Source organism: Chiloscyllium punctatum, chromosome 6, assembly GCF_047496795.1.
Source record: "Chiloscyllium punctatum isolate Juve2018m chromosome 6, sChiPun1.3, whole genome shotgun sequence".
NCBI classification, from domain to species: Eukaryota; Metazoa; Chordata; class Chondrichthyes; order Orectolobiformes; family Hemiscylliidae; genus Chiloscyllium; species Chiloscyllium punctatum.
Genome location: NC_092744.1, coordinates 27,393,640 through 27,413,570, shown reverse-complemented (window position 1 = coordinate 27,413,570; position 19,931 = coordinate 27,393,640). Strand labels below are relative to the sequence as shown.

The window sequence follows — 19,931 nt, the reverse complement described above, 5'->3', positions numbered from 1 at the left end:
TGACTCTTCTTCAAAGCTGAGGTGAAGTGAATTGAGACTCAAAATGTTAGCTTGCTCTGTCTCCAAGGATGCTGTGTGATCTGCTGTGATCTCTAGCATTTGTTTTCAGTACAGAATCCAGCATCTGCAGTAATCTGTTTCTAGAGGTGGGCGATGTTACAGATGTGGAATTAGTGGTCTTATAATGGCATGTAGAGTTGCAGTATAGAATAATTGCTTTTCTTGATCTGCATTAACAGCATGGAGTTGGGTTTGACAGACATCATTTCAGGACTTAATACTTCCAAGTTTTGTGCTACTTGAACTGAGGATTGTATTAGACCTCAAGGACATAGAAAGGTTGATGGTGTGCATATGAAATTTAATGAAAAACAATGTAAAGTGACATTTTAGTAGGATAAAGCAAGGACTGCAGACGCTGGAGATCAGAATCAGAGTGTGGTGCTGGAAAAGCACAGCCAATCAGGCAACATCCGAGGAGCAGGAGGATGGACGTTTCGAGCATAGAGATTATGCTCACAACATTGATTCTCCTGTTCCTTGGATGCTGCCTGACCTTTTTCAGCACCATACTCTTTGACATATTTTAGTAAGATGACTGAGATGTAGTGTAGAATAAAGGTTGCAATTATAAAAGCCATGCAGGAGCAAAAGGACCTTGGAGTGTTTGTACAAAATAATTAAGGGTGGCAAGGCAAGTTTAGAAACTGTTGAATAAAGTGCATAATATGCTGGGTTTTATAAATAGCATGCAATGCAATAGGAACAAATGTGCAAAAAACATTGATCCAGCTTAAACTGCAGTACTGTGGCTAATGGCGACAATACTTTAGGAATTTGGGCACACCTAAATACAATGGGTCTCAGTTATGTAATTGATTTTAATGTTCACGTTCCTGTTTTCGATCTCACCTGTGTCCTTACCCCTCCCCAGCTCTGAAATCTCCTTCAGCCCTAGATTCCACTGAGATGATTGTCATCCGTCAACACTAGCATTTGTTCGGCATTGTTTTTTCCTCTAAAGCACCTGAGCTCTGCATTACCTTCTTAAATCACTGCCTCTTGTGCCTAAAACTTACCATTCGTAAAACTTGCCTCACTGACCAGGCTTTTGGTCATCTGGCCTTAATGCCTCTAGAGACCCAAGCTAATGCTGTGGTGATGCAGGTCAAATTGCACCAGGCCACTGGTGAAATTTAAATACAATTAAGGTCTGAAATATAATCCTGATGTTAGTAATGATAAACATAAGATGTAGGAGCAGAAGTAGGCTTTTCAGCCTATTGAATCTGTTCTGCTACTCAATGGGATCATGTTTACCTGGATGTTCCTCAACCCCACTTTGCTGTCTTTTCCCCATTACCCATGATACCCTTACTGATTAAAAATCTATCTCAGTCTTGAATATTCTTATTAACATAGCCCTCTGCAGTAAAGAACCTCACAGATTCAATTTCATCTGGGATAAGAAATTCCTTTTTCTTAAGTGAATGACCCCCATACTCTGACATTATGCCCTCTGATTCTCAGCTCTACTACAAGATAAATCACCATTCTATATCTACCCTATCAAGCCTTCTAAGAATCTTCTACATTTTAATAAGGTTGCCTCTCTATCTTCTAACTCACAGCACTATCATTGTCAGAAAAACCAATGTACGTAAGGGAGGGAAATCTTCTATTTGTACCTGGTCTGGCCCACATGTGACTCCAGATCCATAACAATATGGTTGACTCTTAACTGCCTTCTGACATGATTGATCAGGCCACTTAGTTGAAAGGCAGTTAGGGATGGGCTAACCTTATAGGTGACACCCAAATTCTTTGGTTGGGGAAGAAATTGCTGCTCAATGTCAAATTTTGGTGGTTGATTCTCCAGCGAAGCCCCTGGGGATAGTTTACTGTATTCTAATTTATTTCACACTGATTTTCACATGCATCATTTTTACATTCTGGAAATTGCAGCATAAATTGTTGTTAGCAACTTTAGCAATAAAAAAAATCAGTGCACTTTCAGAGCAGTTATAATTCAAGATTTTCTGACAAATCCACTTTATTGACTCCTTTCATTCACTTATTATATTGAAAAGCCTGTTAAACATGGTATAATGTTTAACAGTTTATGGGTTGAGCTATAGAATTTCTCATCAGACAAGAGTTTTGAATTGGCACTGTGTTGTAATACCTTCCCACCAAAAATGTAACCCTGCAGAAGTTGTGATCCATTCACTCTATTGGTCAGTCTGCAAGATGAATGCACAACTCCTAATAGCTTTGTACATGTTAAGTAAATAATAGTAACAGAAAGACCCTCTAAAGTATTGCCACCTAAATATCACATGCACAAAGGCTATTGAGACTACACACACTTAACTTGCGTATGGAGTAAATTTATTGGATAGCCTTTACCTTCACAATTATGTGGCTGGCTTATTAATAGTTATCCTCCGGATAATGCTCCTTGGTATTGACTGCAGAATATATGGTGTGAGTACTGATCATTTTCTAATCATCCACCACACGTGGCTCTGAGTTGTGGTGATTTATGGCTGCTGTATTTGATGTTTGCTGTCAGCTAGATCTATCAACCTGAATTTAAAAACAAAAGTAAAAGCATTAAATGCCGAATAAGTGCAGTACAGACTAATTGGAAACCCAAAAGTGGAAAGGTGTCCATGTTTGAAGTTGGATTCTTCATTGATAAGTATTTGAAAATATCAAGATATTTATGATGATTGCACATCTATGTGTGATTTTAATTTATACCAGATATGATGTCAGCACTCATGTATCTTGTTCATTACTGTTACACTATCGCAACTGTGGAGGGCTTGTGAATGGCAGAAGAGAGCAAGAAGCAGGAAGTGTGGCAGTAATTTTAATTTTATAAGTAATCTGTGTATCCGGTTAGTTTCCCGCAGGTTCACATTCATTAATGAGATTGCAGAAATGTGTGTTATGAATAAAATAGTTGGGCTGTGGTTGTGTCCCACCTGTGCTTCAACAATGACAAATGGCAAGCTGAGTTGGTGTGTTACAGGTACATAAATGGTCTCTAAGTCATCTACCAAAACACTGTCACACATCATTTGTCACTTTCTTACTTTGACTATGTGGGCGAGGATTCTGTGATAGAATATTTCTTTTGGACTATTATCCTCCCCATGTGAGTATATTCTGTGTCTGATATGTCCTCTAGAAATAGTTATCTTTCAACTACCATCACTTGGGGGAAAAAAGATTACGTAGTAATTTCTGTTTGACGGAGCCTTGCTATGTGCAAATTGGCTGTCGCATTCTCTTGTATTATAACAATGTCTATCCCTTAAAAAGGATTTCATTGGCTACAAGCACTGAAGTTTGTAATTTGAGTTCGATAAAAAATTCCATATTTCTTTTTGGCTTTGGTTTACTTATATTCTAGTGAATCTGCTTTTCATTCATGAAAGTTCTATTGTTTGTGAACATTCAGATTTGCATAATTAATCAATAATGGTGTTTAAGAATTTGACTCTACAGTTTCTCTCAATAAATGTAATACATTCTATCATACATTGTGAATTGTGATTTTACATTTTTTTTAAATGTCCAGAAAAATTCTGTATGGTCTCAGTCTGACCGAAGAGTTTTCTTGTTTTGTTTTTATCCTGGGTGTAGAGTGTAGAATGATTCATGGGACAGGTGGTTAGGCTTAAAAGTGATTGTTATTCAGCCTGAGGCCACCTTGTTCTGTAGGTTGACTAAGTCTATTTCATAGGCTGAAATTATTCCAGATATTCAATTTTACTTAAGCTGTGTTATACGTTTTGGCCTTCTCCTAATTGTGCATCTCAAGGCACAGTAGTGGTATGTTTTTGTTGCATGCCACAGTTGTTGTAATGGAAGTGACCCAGGATATACCGGAATGATAACCACTTGAAAGTTGACAATATCCAAGAATCTTTGCAAAAAATTAAGTCAGACAATATAGATAGTGAACGTTTGGCACAGCTGAGTGTGGAACATAAATGGGAAGAGAATGAAACAGGGCACTTACGTAATCAGTGGCTGCTGGCTGTTGAGAAAAAATGAACCTGTTACATCCAAAAATTCAAGGTAGGACAATTAAGGTACAAAGTCATGCTTAACACTAGTTTCAAATCCAATTCCAACTAAAGAACTTCACAAAAAATAAATCTGCTTAAAATGAATTGGAGAGGTTTTGACCCAATTTCCAAAGAACGTTGATCTGTTGGTCTCATCGACTCTGCAATTCCTAATGTTAAAAGCACTTGTTATATGTGTAAAAATAATTGCAAGTGATTAAAGCCAAAGAGCTATGATGACACACATCACATGTGGAAGATTTCCATTCTGTTTGTGTCAATGCACCTTTTGATTTTAAGATTTGGCCAAGGTTTTTGTGATGTATTTGGTCTGAAATGGGATTAATTGTGCTGTCTGTCTGGTCCAAGTTGTACGTATAAAAGGATGAAGTGAATGCTATTTGCCAAAATCCACAAAAATGCAACCCCTGTTCTTTTTACGATAATGACGAATCATCTTAACCTAAAAGTACCTTTGCATATAATTTTTAAAAATTCACTGATACCAGTTTTAATTGAGCTTGTTGAACATTGTGGTAATCACCTTGGATTATCTGAAATTCTCCAGATGTTTCGCAGTGTAGCCCACAAAGAGTTAAATTGATTCACATGTCCTTTTGTTTTTAAGGCAGTGTCCCATCTGATTTGAACTTTGCCTCTGGACAAAGTGTATCTACGAGCATCATTGACTTGCACAGGGCCATCTTTGCAGGTGCTATTTTCTATCTGAGCCACCAGCTCTAATCTCAATCACTTATTAGCTTCTTACAATCTGCAACACACTGAATACAAGTTGGGTACCCACCAAAGGTACCCAACTTTCCTCATTCCTGAAGAAGGGCTTATGCCCGAAATTTCAATTCTCCTGCTCCTTGGATGCTGCCTGACCTGCTGCGCTTTTCCAGCAACACGCTTTCAGCTACCCAGCAAAGGTTTCAGATTAACACTCTTGATGGTCTCATTTTTATTGCGTGATCTCTATCTTTTCCTACAGTATGAGAATGACTAGTATATAGTCACAGAATTGCACCTCTTGTTGGGATAGTTGGATTTGCTCTGAATTGAGAAGTCTAATATAATTAGAGTCTTAGAGATATACAGCATGGAAGCAGACCCTTTGGTCAAACTCCTCCACACTGACCAGATATCCCAACCTAATCTAGTCCCATTTGCCAGCACTTAGCCTATATCCCTCTAAACCCTTCCTATTCATATACCCGTCCACATGCCTTTTAAATGTTGCAATTGTACCAGCCTCCACCAGTTCTTCTGGCAGCTCATTCCATACATGCATCACCCTCTGCGTGAAAACTTTGCCCCTTAGATCCTTTTTATATCTTTCCCCTCTTACCCTAAACCTATGCCCTCTGGTTCTGGACTCCCCCACCCCAGGTAAAAGACATTGTCTATTTATCCTATCCATGCTCCTCATGATCTTATAAACCTCTGTGAGGTCGCCCCTCCAGCCTTTGATGCACCAGGGAAAACCGCCACGGCCTATTCAGCCTCTCCCTATAGCTCAAATCCTCCAACTCTGGCAACATCCTTATAAATCTTTACCAGTTCAATTTCATTTTTTCTGTGATTATTCATGTTAAGGATGTACACTTAAAAATTCCTTTGTCTCACTGCACTCCAGATTCATTTACTTTCATCCATCCAGCCTCATACAAATAGCTAAGCTTCAGTGTGAGAGTCTAAGTTGTAGATGTTTATCCATTAGCAGTACCAAAGGCAAGCTTTCTCCTATCGCCTGTCTTTCTTCAGGTAGAATTATATTTCAGTGACCAAGTGGTCAGAGTTCCTTAGAAATCATAGGAATACTTAGTGTTGACTTGCTGGAAGACCTTGAACATTTTTTGATTTATTTACTTCAGAAGTATTTTGAGGTCCACACATGAATAACTTGTCATAGCATGTGGTGAGTGGCGCATATTTTAGAGGAGCAAGTGGCTAACACTGTCCACTACTGAATCGGTTGTAGATTCATTGACAGAAATTGATCCATGAGCATTATTTCATGCAGTTCAGCGTGTTGAGCCCAGCCTTTTCTTATCCAGCAATTCCTATGCTCCATGTTAACTTATCACAGGCAAGATAGCAAGTTTATGACTTCCCTACCCTATATGGTTCTATGTCACACCAGTTTGAGTTGCTCATTGAGTTTTTGCAATGATTCTAGCAACAGCAGGAAAGCCAGTCCCTGCATTCTGACAGCTTCCTGACTTCTGTGCTTTTTCATAATTTACCTCAGGCAGTGCACGTCTCTAGATTGGTTTTAATCACTGCGCTGCCACTCTTCCAAGGCAGGGCACTTTCTTGCCATCGAATCTTTTTGTTTGTCAGCTGTGAACTGGCAAGAGTCACTAACTGGGTGCCGGCAACTCTAAATGACCGTGGAGCCTTAGGGATTAAAGCTTTGGCTCGTCTTTTGAGATCTTCATAACAATGATGTTGAGATTTTTTTTAATTTAAGTACAATATAATTTGGTTGATGGGTGTGAGAAATTTTTAAGATTTGAATCTCTTCAGTAGTGCATGACACAATGCAGTTGCATTTGCTATATGGGAAGGAAGGTGTGTCATGTTATTTAATCACTCAAGTGGTTTTAAAATTGCTGACATGCACATTACACGTGTCTTTGGAGTTGGTGTAAATTTGTTTTCTGTCAAAAAAGCAAGGTGTTCATTAATTCAGGGGTGGTTCTTTCTCTACAGGACCACCAATTGGGAGGTTAAAGCCCCACCTATGGGTGATGCTGGCACAGCAATAATATTTGGCTTTTTGGAAGATCCGAACATTTCCCAGACTGCTTTTCATGGAACTTCAGAAAACTTTGCTTGAAGTATTCAAGTTCTGTCATTTGTTACATGAGATCATTTTTGACCTCTTACTTTCACACTGGAAATCCCAATTTTGATTTCCATGCTTCAAGGAGTGGCTACAAAAGAGAGAACCTCAAGCTGTGAAGGAAATCTGGCATAGAAAATTGCTGGAAAAGATAAGTCATGGAGTCATACAGCATGGAAACAGACCCTTTCGTCCAACCTGTCCGTGGCAATCAGGTTTCCCAAATAAACTAGTCCCATCTGCCTGTGTTTGACCCATATCCCTGTCAACCTTCCCCCATTCAAGTATCTGTCCAAATGTCTTTTAAATGTTGCAACTGTACCTGTCACTTCCTCTGGCAGTTCATTCCACATATAAACCACCATCTGTGTGAAAATGTTGCCTCTCGACTGCCTTTTAAATCTTTCTCTTCTCACTTTAAAAATATTTCCTCTAGTTTTGAACACCCCCCATCCTTTGCTGTTCACCACATCTGTGCGCCTCATGATTTTATAACACCTATAAGGTCACCCTTCAACCTCCTACACTCCAGTCAAAACAGTCCCACCCTCTCCTTATAACTCAAACCCATAAGTCCCAGTAATATCCTTGTAATTCTTGTCTGCACTCTCTCCAATTTAATTGTATCCTTCCAGTAGCAAGGTGACCGAAAGTGTACACAGTATTCCAAAATTATTGCAAAAAGGTGGAATCTTGCAATTATAGATATGAAGGATTGAGGTCCTTGGAATGTTCAAAAATGCTTCACAGACTAGCTTCAAAGATATTCAGGAAAACTGATATTTATCCCTGGATGTTTTATTCTGCTAATTAATGTTCAGGACATCAGGAACATCAGAGCCAGAACTTGAGAAAAAAAACTTAGGACTGGTTTACAAAAAAAAAGTTGCAAAGATTTCAAACACAATGCTGTAAAGACCATTGACATGGAGCAGTTGCTAATTTTAAAACTGATATTGATAGATGGTTTGTTCGGCAAAGATAGATTTATGGAATTCTTCATTGTCTTGTTGAATGGTGGAATAGGCTTAGAGGAATAAATTGTTTCTTCTTATTACCTTGTTCTGAATTAATGAATTTCATCGCATCTGAATAGATTAGCTATTGGAATTGAATTGAGAGTGTGGTGCTGGAAAAGCACAGCAGGTCAGGCAGCATCCGAGGAGTAGGAGAATTGATATTTCAAGCATAAAGCCCTTCTTCATCAGGAATGAGTGGAATTGAATGTTTTATTTTCTTGTGAGACATGGACACTGCATGTCTGTCATCATTTATTGTCCGTCACTAGTTGCTCTTGAGAAGGTGATTCTAAGCTGCTTTCTTGAACCGCTGGAGTCCACGTGCTTTAAATTGACCCACAATCAGGTTAGGGACAGAATTCCAGGGTTTTGACTTGGTGATATTGAAGGAATGGCGATATATTTTCAAGTCAGAACGAGTGGCTTGAAGGTACTTTATAGGTGATGGTGTTCTCATGTATCTGCTACTCTCGTCCTTATAGAAAGGAGTGGTCATGAGTTTCAAAGATGCTGTCTAAAGATCATTGGAAAATTTCTGCTCCCTAGTGTTGGTGGTGGAAGAAATGCATGTTGATATATGTGATGCCAATCAGGCAGACTTCTTTATCCATTATTCTTGTGTTGTTGGAGCTGCCCCCATCCAGGAAAGTGGGGAGTGTTCCATTGCACTCCTGACTTGTCTTGTAGGTGATTGCAGGTTTTAGGGAGTCAGAGGTGAGTTACTCACTGTAGTCTTCCTAGCTTCTGACCTGCTGTTGTGACCACTGTGTTTGTAGTGAGTCCAGTTGAGTTTCTGGCCAGTTGTAATATTGATAGAAGGAGATTTAGTGATGTTAACACTGAGTCTCAAGAGTTGGTGATTAGATTGTCTCCATTTAGAGATGGTCATTGCCTGGCATATGTATGGCATGAATGTTGCTTGCCACTTGTCAGCCCAAGTCAGGATATTGTCCGGATCTTTTTGCATTTAAAGTTGGGCTGTTTCATTATCTGAGGAGTTGTGAATGGTGTTGAACATTGCACAATCATCAGTGGACATCCCCACTTCTGACCTTATTATGGAGGGAAGGTCATTGACGTAGCTGAAGTGGTTGGGTCCAGGACGCTATCCTGAGGAGCTCCTGCAGAGATTTCCTGGAGCTGAGGTGACTGACCTCCAATAAACACAATCTCCATGGTAGGATGACTCCAACCAGAGGAAACTTTACTCCCTGATGGCCATTGATATTACTTTTTCTAGGGTTCATTGATGCCCCATTCGTTCAAATGCATCCTTGATGTCAAAGGCTGTCACTGTTGCCTCAGCTTGGAATTCAGCTCTTTTGTCCATGCTTGAATAAAGGGTTGTGAAGTCAAATGTTGAGTAACTTTGGTGGAACCGAGACTGGGTGTCACTGAGCAGGCTATTGTTGACTATATGCTGCTTGATAGCACTGTTGATGACGCCTTTCGTCACTGTACTAGTGGTCGAGAGTAGACTGATGGGCCGTAATTGGCTAGGTTAGATTTGTTCTGCTTTTCATGTACAGGACAAACCTGGGCAACATTCCACATTATTGGCTAGATGCTAGTGCTGTAACTGTGCTGGAAGAATGCAGCTAAGGAAACTTCAAGTTCTGAAACCTAAGTCTTCAGTACTATTGTTGGAGTGTTGTCATTGCCAATAGTCTTAGCGGTATCCAGTGTTTTCAGTGATTTCTTGATATCATGTAGGGTCATTGAATTGGCTGAAGATTGGCATCTGTGACGTTGGGGACCACTGGAGGAGGCAGAGATGGATCAGCCAGTGAACAATTCTGACTGAAGATTGCTGCAAATGTTTTAGCCTGATGTTTGGACTGATGTGCTGGCCTCTTCCATCATTAAGGATGGGGATATTTGTGAAGCCACCTTCTCCAGTGAGTTGTCTAATTGTGCACCACCATTCAAGACTAAATGTGGCAGGACTTGCACTGTTTATATCTGATCCTCTTGGTTGTATGATTGCTTAGCTCTGACTCTCTCTTGCTGTTTATTCTGTTTGGCATGCAAGTAGTCCTGTTCATTAGCTTCACGAGGTTGACACCTCATTTTCAGGTGTGCCCTTATTGCTGCTCCTGACATGCCCTCCTGTGTTACTCAATTGAACCAGGGTTAATCCTTTGGCTTGATGGTAATGGCTGAGAAGGAGATGTGCAGGGCCATGATGTTGCAGATTATGTTGGAGTATAATTCTGTTGATAGCTCATAGCACTTCATGGATGTCCAGTCTTCAGTTGCTAGATCTATTCAAAGTCTGTACCATTTATCACAGAGATGGTGCTACATAACTTGATGCAGGGTATTCTCAATGTAAGAGTAGGACTTTTGTCTTCAAAAGGGCTGTCTCCACCAGGACTGTGCGGTGATCACTTTTATTGATGCTGTCATGGACAGGTGCATCTACAGCTGGCAGATTGGTAAGGATGAGATCAAGTATCCAGTGTTTTCAGTCATTTCTTGATATCATGTAGGGTCATTGAATTGGTCCTTGCTACCTGAAATCTAGCTTAATCAATATCAGAATATTAATCAAGAGAATTTTTTGAGGCAAAAGGTGAATAAAATTCTGAGGGGGTATAATGCTGATTGAGAAACTACAAAAAAAGTACCATGCTACATTACAAAGCTATTCCTACAAATGATTCTAATTATTAACAGAATCTGTGCCAGCAATTGGTGATATCTGTTCTTTGAACCTCAATCATTACGTTGCAAAATTTTTTTTTTGATTTGCAATCCTTGTTTCTTTCCCTGACCTGATGTATGTACCCAAATTGTTACTTGTGTCATTGGCTCTTCTATAAACACCAATATCCCATGGGCTAGTTACCAGGATTCCCTTCATTAAAAGATATTTCAGCTTCTGGTCTAGTGAAATAGCAAGTGAGAGAATACCTTCCTGCAATTAAGTAAGTTGTTTGCAGTAGGATTGTGAATGCATCTTCCATTTATATTTCAGAAATTTGATCCTGAAACATTGACTCCATCTCTATCCCAAATAATGAAGTTTGTAAAAAGTCTCATTGAACACTGAAGGGGAAAGTAATCTTATCTCTCTCAGCAGATTTAGTAGGATTCCTTTTAGCACCTGCAGTATATTAAATTAATTGTTTACCTGTCAGACAACACGTGGCTTTGAAAGGATTAACTACAGTTTAATAAAGAATATTTACAGCTCTCACTCCCTTCTTAAAACTGACCGTTTAACTTGCCACAGTGCAGTCCAGCCTGTTCCTCACTGCTGACTCTGCCCTTTTGGGTAGTGCTTCTAAGGCATATTGTCCTCTTTAAAGGTGTTTCTGTAGCTGAAAGTTCACCACCTGCTGAGGTAATGCAAAGACGACAGCTGCACAGGCACTTAAAGTTACGATCGTTGAAGACAGATTAATGTGTGTTTGGAGAGTGACTGGAGACCGCAGCCATCTGAGGAATGTGTGCATTGCAATGAGTATGATGGTATTAAATGTATACAGTAGCTTGCTGAGATTTACAATGGTTTTATTGGAGATTAGTCCAAGGAGTGACTGTGGAAAACTGCGGAATAATTATCAAGTCCAACTACATATAAGGTAATTGAGGGTGATGGAGATGTGGATTGTAAATAATGTATTCATGGAGAACATAGATTTAATATATCAGATTTGTGAAATAAATCTACTTCCTATCCTGAAGTAGAAACTATCAACATTCTTGGCACTGTCCTAACTTTCTGAAATCAATATGACCTGTCCCGAAAATCGATCTTTTTCTTTTTCTTAGACTACTCCATAAAGCATACCTATTTGATCCGTGACTAGTGGTGTTCTGCAACGCTTGCTGTTGGGGCCACAACTTTTCAGTTTATACATTAATGATCTAGATAAAGGGATTGAGGGCATTCTGGCTAAGTTTGCAGATGATGCAAAGATAGGCAGAGGGACAAGTAGTATTGGGGGCGTGAGGGGGGGGCGGCTGCAGGAGGATGTAGACAGGTTAGGAGAATGGACGAAGAAGTGGCAAGTAGAGTACAACGTGGCAAAGTATGAGGTCATGCACTTTGGTAGGAAGAATAGAAACACTACTTTCTAAATGGGGAGAAAATTCAGAAGTCTAAAGTGCAAAGGAACTAGAGTCCTAGTCCAGGATTCTCTTAAGGTAAACTTGCAGATTGAGTCAGTGATTAGGAAGGCAAATATAATACCATTTGTTTTGAGACAACTAGAATATAAAAGCAAGGATGTACTTTTGAGGCTTTATAAAGCTCTGGCCAGACAATATTTAGAGTATTGCGTGCAACTTTGGACCCATCCTTCAGGAAGGATGTACTGGCCTGGAGCAGGTCTGTGGTGGTTCAGGAGAATGATCCCAGAAATGATAGGTTTAACATATGAGGAATGTTTGAGGACTTAGCATCTAAACTCGATGGAGTTTAAAAGGATGAGGGGGTATCTAATTGAAACTTATAGAATACTGAACAGCCTGGACAGAATTGACGTTGAGAAAATGTTTCTATCTGCAGGAGGGTCTAGGACTCGAGGGCACAGCTTTAGAGCAAAGGAAGACCATTTAGGATAGAGATGAGGAGAAATTTCTCCAGCCAGAGAATAATGAATCCATGAAATTAATGGCCACAGAAGCCTATGGAGGCCAGGCCATTGAGTATATTTAAGACTGAGCTAGATTGATCTCCTTGACAATCAAGGATCTAAGGTTATGGGGAGAAAGCAGAAAAATGGATTTGAGAATCCAATCAGCCATGATTGAATGGTGGAGCAGACTCGATGGGCTGAATGGCCTAATTTCTGCTCTTATGTCTTGTGGTTTTATGATTGAGCTTGTGGTCACCCATCCATCATCATATCGTTTCAGTTAGTCCAAATTGTTGATAACATTTCTGCAAAACACATTTAAAAGTATTAAATATTAGCGGCATTGCTCAAGTACAAGTTACTCTTGCTGTCTCTCAAATAGTAGAATGTTAGGTGACATCACTTTTGTTTTCTGTTTAATGCATGCCCTTACTGTGCAACTAGAGGGTAAGGAGCAACTTCATTTCTTTGATAGAAAATTACGTATTTCATTGACTTATCAGACTGGTTCAAATCTGCACGGAAGAATCTGTGTTGAAAATAATGCTAATTGGCTTATACATCCTGCTATATTTGCTGTCATAAACCTACACAGCTCCCTTCAGTTACGGTGGATGAAGCAGTCAGAGTTTGAACTGTGCATAAATTGTGCAGAATTAACAATTGAAGAGTAATGTATGCTATTCCTTTAAAATTTTTGAACAAGACTTGAAAATTGAACCAGACTTGTCTCAGTCTGATTTCTAACCTCCACTCAGAACTTTGGGCTTTAGTGGTATCCTTGAAGCATCTCTCAACGGTTCATATTATGCTTCACTGTTCACTGACTGTTATGAAGATTGGAAAATAGATGTTACTTGGTCTGTGCTTTTCACAGTAAAGAGTTAGGAATGAGTCTTAAATAAATGCAAAACACAAACTCAAAATGATACTGTCGCAAGAACTTACGTAGAAAATCAGTGCTGACACATCCAGTTAGATACAAAGGGGATGCTGTACTGACAAGTGCACTGTATTTTGTATTAAACAGAGGCCCCTGCTGTCTCAGATGGCTTTAAAATATCCAAAGATACTCCAGCTGTACAACATTTTAACCCATTATGTCTACCCAATCATCAAGCATCTATCTACTCTAAACCAATTTTCTATAGCCTTGCATGGTTTTGGCAAGTCATGTGATCATGCACGTACTACTTGTATGTTGTGGAGTTTCCTGCTCCCACCCAGGATGTTCCAGATACCCGCCACCTTCTGGAAGAAAATAATTTTCCTTTAAATCCACTCTTAAATCTCTTGCCCATTCTCAAATCTGTGGCCTCTGGTTATTGTCCCCCCTATTAATGGAAAATAGTTCTTTCTATCTGTGTTCCTCATAATGTTGCACACCTTGAATGCTTAGCCTTCTCTGTTTTCAGGAAAATAACCTTGGTGTAATCTAATTCTAGGCTGTCTTCATGGCTGAAATGCTTTAGCCCAGGTAATATTGTGGTGAGTCTCCTTTGTACCCTCTATGGTGCAATCACATCATTTCTGTAAGTCACTGACCAGAACTGCACACAGTTCTACAGGTATGACATAACTAACATCTTACACAGTTAGATTATTGCCTCCCTACTCTGTAGTCAATGCATTGACTAGTGAAAGCATTTATCCCATATGCCGCCTTAACCGTCTTATCTACCTGTCCAATGGCCTTCAAGGATCTATAGACATGTACACCAAGTTCCGCGATCTTCTATTTCCTAGGATTTTATCACTTATCATATACTGCTTGCCTTCTTAGACCTCCCAAAATGCATCCCCTCTCTCTTTTATGGATTAAATTCCATTTGCTACTAATATTGCCTCTATTTAGAAGAAGAGCCGGATTGTTGTTCCCTAAATCCCAATCAATATTTCATCACCATTTCCATAAATTAATCATTATCACTAAATTGTTTTTCTGCTCATTCTCATGTTGGTATTTGTAGGACCCTGCTATATTTAGATTGGTTGCTGTAGATCCTATTATTACAGCTGTATCCACAATTCAATGGTACTTCATTGGCTGAAATACACTTGAAGTACCCGAAGGTTGTAAAAGGCATGCTATAAAATTCAAATTTTTCTTTCATTTGAAGCATTAGTATTTTTAAGTTGGTCACCGTTATTAAAATGTAGTTCCTAAGTTTGTATGTTGTGGAGTTTCAAAACTTGCAGTGGATTCACTCTGGCATTATATGTAATATAATTTGATTTAATGTTAAGTTTATTCCTAATTGGGAGTTAAGCATAAGGCTCTGACCACGACCTTTACGTTCTTCATAATCCTTCTCTCCAGTTCTCCATTTTAGCAACTTCACAATTATGATAGAGTAATTATTCCAAGTATTGATAATAAACTAGATCTAGAAATTATAAATTCAATGAAGTTATGAATTCTCAAACTTGTTTCCCTAAAGTAATTTCAGGATTTACTGTACAGGAGAATACAGTTGTACTCAACCAGATACAAACAAGTCTTCAGGATCATTGTTGTGAGACAGTGGTATCAGCAAGACTTTTCTAATGATACACATTTGAAACTATTATAAACTCAAGCAATGCTAAAATTAAAATATTTTTATATGCCATTTACATAGACAAGGTAAGACTTGTATTTCTATCTTGCCTTTTAGGATCTCCTGTAGAACTTTACTGTCAATGAACTGTAAGAGGCTTTTATAATGTAGGAGATGTATAACCACATTGCACAGTGCAAACTCGCAACAATTGCAGTGTAATACCAAACACATGTTTGTTAGAGCATTAATATTGGACAGAGCGAGGGATTACCTCCCTGCTTTGCTTCAAAGACACTAGCGGGATCTTTTACATCTATTTGAGAAACCAAGAAGACTTCAAGTCAATGTCTCATCTGACAGATAACACCTGCAACACTGGAGCACTCCCTTGGCACTGAACTGAAGTGTCTTGATTATGTGCTCAGGTTTCTGGAATGGGACTTGTGGTAAAATTTAAATCCATTGCTCTGCACATTTTATACTAAAAGTCTTCCACGTTTTTTCATGTCGAAAGAAGGTAATGTAAACAATTATATGTTGGTTCAAATTTGACGCAATCAACAAGTGGTGAGTTGCTTCACTCCAACACTGCTGCTGGCTTATTTCTCCAACTGTCACTTGACTCCTGGATAGAATTTGTAATCTTTATGGATTTTTTTCTTTTGTTTCGGTAATTTTATTTTAGCATATCTGTCTAAGTTTTGTGGTCTCTAAAACCTGCTTTACTGCAACAGCAGTGTTCAGAACTTATGAAACAATCTGAGGGTGAAAGGAAATGTTCAATAACAACTTGCATTTATCTATCAACTTTAATGATGTAAAATATTCTAAGGTGCTCGACAAAGGTGCGATCAACTACAAGTGGACAGTAAGGCAAAGAAGGTATTTGCAGAAGTGACTTAAACACGGTGAAAGATGTAGAATTTAAGTGGGAGATTAAAGGAAGTGGGAAGGACGTTTATGGAGGGAATTCCAGAGTGTGGGATTGTGATGGATAAAGGCACGGTCACCAATGACCTGGCAAAGCAGTAAACCAAAAAAAGAAGATTTGAGAGAATGCACGATGTTTGGGTGCATGGGAAGATGACAGTGGTGAACAGGACTAAGGTCATGGTGGAATTTAAACAGTAAGATGAGAGTTCTGATTTTGGGGACCTAATGAAGCAATGTAGATCAATAAGGAAATGGATGATGGATGAGTGGAAACTTGTAAGGACTGGTCTACAGCTGGTAGTGTTTTGATTAAAATAACATTTGCCAAGGAAATTACTGGAATAGTGAAATTATTTGAGTCAGTAGGTGGCAAAGAAATGATTGATTTCAGCAGCAAATGCGTTGAAGTAGAGTGCAGACAGGTATGGATATGGGATGGAGGCTGTCATTGGAGCAAAGTGCATATTGTAAACCAAAACTTCATTATCCACAGGAGGTGAAGGTGCTATTTGTGGGTAACCTGGATACCATTCTGCTGTAGCACTCTTATGTACCGCAGAGCCCCATGTGAGCAAACTAGATGAGTTCGTGGGAGGAAAAATAAATTATGGCGTCTGGGTCTAACCTAGATCATGGATCAAATCGGATGATGAAGCATGAGTGTTCAGTAAACCTAACTGAGGGTTGTCGTGGAACACTGAGGCTATTACAGTTTGGCTCAACTTGAGAGGTGCTGAGGAGGTAGAGAGAATTGTTACAAAACAATATTTATGTTCTCTTATTTAGAACTGTCTCAAATCACTGGTAGAGGATGGAATTGCAATACAAGCTCGGCTTGAACAAAATCACTCAAAAGGTTGCCAAGTCTTCAAAACAAAAAGTATAAAACCCAGGATGAATTAAAGGCAGAACATTTGAATGGATGTAAGACTTGCAGAATACCCCTGTCAACTTGAAAGCTATGCTGACAATTGCACTAATTTTAGCAGTGCCAAATTATGAGAAGCAATTCAAACTGTCTGTTGATGCCAGTGACAATGGTATGGGTGCTGTTTTACTACAAACCAACAAGATGGGAATCAAATGGGTTGTCAGTCAAATTTTGAAGTTAACTGCATGTCAACCAGAATATTTGGTGCAGAAGATGACATCGTCTTATGTTAGCTCTATGTCATTATAAATTGTTTATCACCAGCAATATGTAAGAAATGTTATTTATACATAGCACAATCCTTTGATTTTTTTTTGGAAGCAGTTTCGGGAGAAAATCTTGTTGTTTCAGTAGATCTTAATCCTCCGGCCATGCAATGTAAGGATTGTTCAGGTGCCTCGAAAAGGAAATGTTACAGTAGATGATTTATTAAGAACACGCGTAGAAAATGGAGTGCTGTCATACAAATAGACTTAAGTTTCATAGCAATCATATTTTACATATTTTATGTTAATATTTTACTCCAATGTGACATAAGAGAAAGTGAGGACTGCAGATGCTGGAGATCAGAGTTGAGAATGTGGTGCTGAAAAAGCACAGCAGGTCAGGCAGCATCCAAGGAGCAGGAGAATCGACGTTTTGGGCGTTCCAGATGAAGGGCTTATGCCTGAAACGTCGATTCTTCTGCTCCTCTGACGCTGCCTGACCTGATGTTAATGTGACATAGCAATAGTGTTAAAATGAATTGTTGATGAGAAATTAAGATGTCTCAAAGATATATTTTCATTCTTCTTTGGGTAAGGTGTGATGGAAAGTGTATACATATAGATATATGGTATACAGGTGTTGGTCTACTTTTATGAAGGGGTTTCATAATTAGGTCAGCTTTTCCAGGACTATGATATAAACCAGCATATGTTGAAGAGCAGGTGTCAGCACAGAGCCCTGGGGTGTTAATGGAAGATAATTTATATTGTGGGGATTGAGAACAAGCAAGTGAAATAATTGAAAGATATTAGGTTGCTTTGGAGTTTAGAACAATCAAGAACTGACTTTACCTTAGAAAAACCCCACTTTTGGTTAAATCGAGGAGGGTCTGATTGAAGTCAAGTGCCAAGTATAGTTTTTATAGGAGATTGCTCAGGGCTGTTAAGGAAATAAGTCGTCTTTGTAAAAGCATTTAGTTGTGACTCCAGTCCAGGCGTATTTACTTAGAAACACAGATTGGTTTGTATTCTCAGTTATATGAATTTTCAAAAGAGGTTTTCAATCCCTCAGAGTTGGACCCAAGAAGAAGCAGTTAAGTCAGACCTCCAGATTTAATAGGGTAATTTTTCTGTTTTTTGTGTAACTTCTAAAGTGATGGCCTTAATTTAGGGAAGCCTCTGTGCAATGGTAACATCACTGGGCTAGAAACCAAAAATATCAGACTAATGTCCTGGAGACAAAAAACAGAAATTGCTGGAGAAATTCAGCAGGTCTGGCAGCATCTGTGGAGAGAAAACAGATTTAACACTTCAAGTCAGTTGACCCTTCTTCAAAACAAAATATTCTGGGGACATCGATTTGAATCTCACCATGGCAGATGGATTTCTATGAAAAAAGATCAGTGCTGATTGTTGTAAAAATCCATCTGGTCCACTGATGCCTTTAAGAAAGGAAATCTGTCATCTTTACAGCAATGTGGTTGATTGTTAACTGCCCTCTGAAATGGCCCAGAATGTCAATCAATTCAAGGCAGTTAAGGATGGGCAATAAATGATGACCCAATAAATGTTAGTGATGCTACCCTCCATGTGCAAATAAATAAACCCCATTTTTTGTCCTTAAAATCAAATTTTGAGTTGTATGCTTACGTTTGTGGAAGACTAGCAAGGCAATTTGATCATAGAGATTGATCAAACCAGATGTTCATTCTGGAATCTGACTTTCTCGATGATAACATCAGCTGGAATTGTAACAGTGTACAATTCTAGGAATGCTATAGTATCACTGAAATAAATTACTTTACTGGACTGAGAAGTGCTTAATTAACAAAAGTAACAGTAGTTTAATTGGATTGTGAAAAAGGAAGCAGTAATTGAGCTGATTTCCACACTGTTGTGCCTATAAATTCATAAATGTTTTGAATTTTTAATCGTGAGAAACTGACTTTATCATAGGTACCTGAAGCAGTTGACCATTGCAATTTAATGCTGTACTGCATAATTTCTGTTTAAACTTGAAATATGTTAATCTGATTTTTTTTTTTGCACTCCTTGTGGCATATCAGTCCGATTTACTGCATTTGTTGCGGTATACTGACCTGATTCACTACAGCCTCTGGGGCATATTAATCTGATCGAACGCAGTCCTTGAGATATGTTAAGCTGACATACTCTATTACTACTACTCGGGGTAAATGAACCTGATTGACAGAAGCATCTGAGTTCCTGTATATTAATATACAGTATCTGGGATATGACTGCAGCGCCTAGGGTGTACTATCTGATTGATATGGTTAAAACAGAACCAGTATTACTTTTAGGGACTCAGGGCTTGTCTGTGAATTCAGTCTCGCACTAAAATGGTTGACTCTTTACTTCCCTCTGAAATGCCCTTGCGAGACACCTGGCTGTATCAAACCCACCTTCCTAGTTGGATCCAGAATAAATAAATAAGTAAATCTGCGCACTTTTTAAATCAGTGACATCAATAAGAAAACCAGACATCAATTTTGGAGGGTCAGGAGGGTATTGTGTCTACCCCAGTGATGGGAGTGGATGAGGCTAGTATTTCAGTAAGGAATAGGCCTGGGGGAAGACAGTGCATCTCCAGTGGGGATGACTAGGACTGGGCGGGGATGGTGTTTTCCGTTTTTGAATGGAATTGTATAGGGAAATTTCTTAGTGTGGAATGAGAATGGTTGAGGGCAGTGTCTCTGGGAATTGGACTGGGTGGTCAATGCATCTGTTGAATAAAATCTGATTGCAATTTCAGT

At 39.0% G+C, this 19,931-nt stretch overlaps 1 protein-coding gene across 1 annotated transcript in view; it reads left to right on the top strand.

Moving 5' to 3' along the window:
• LOC140478800 (tumor protein 63-like) overlaps positions 1–19,931 on the top strand; it is a 300,795-nt gene that overhangs the window by 196,628 nt on the left and 84,236 nt on the right.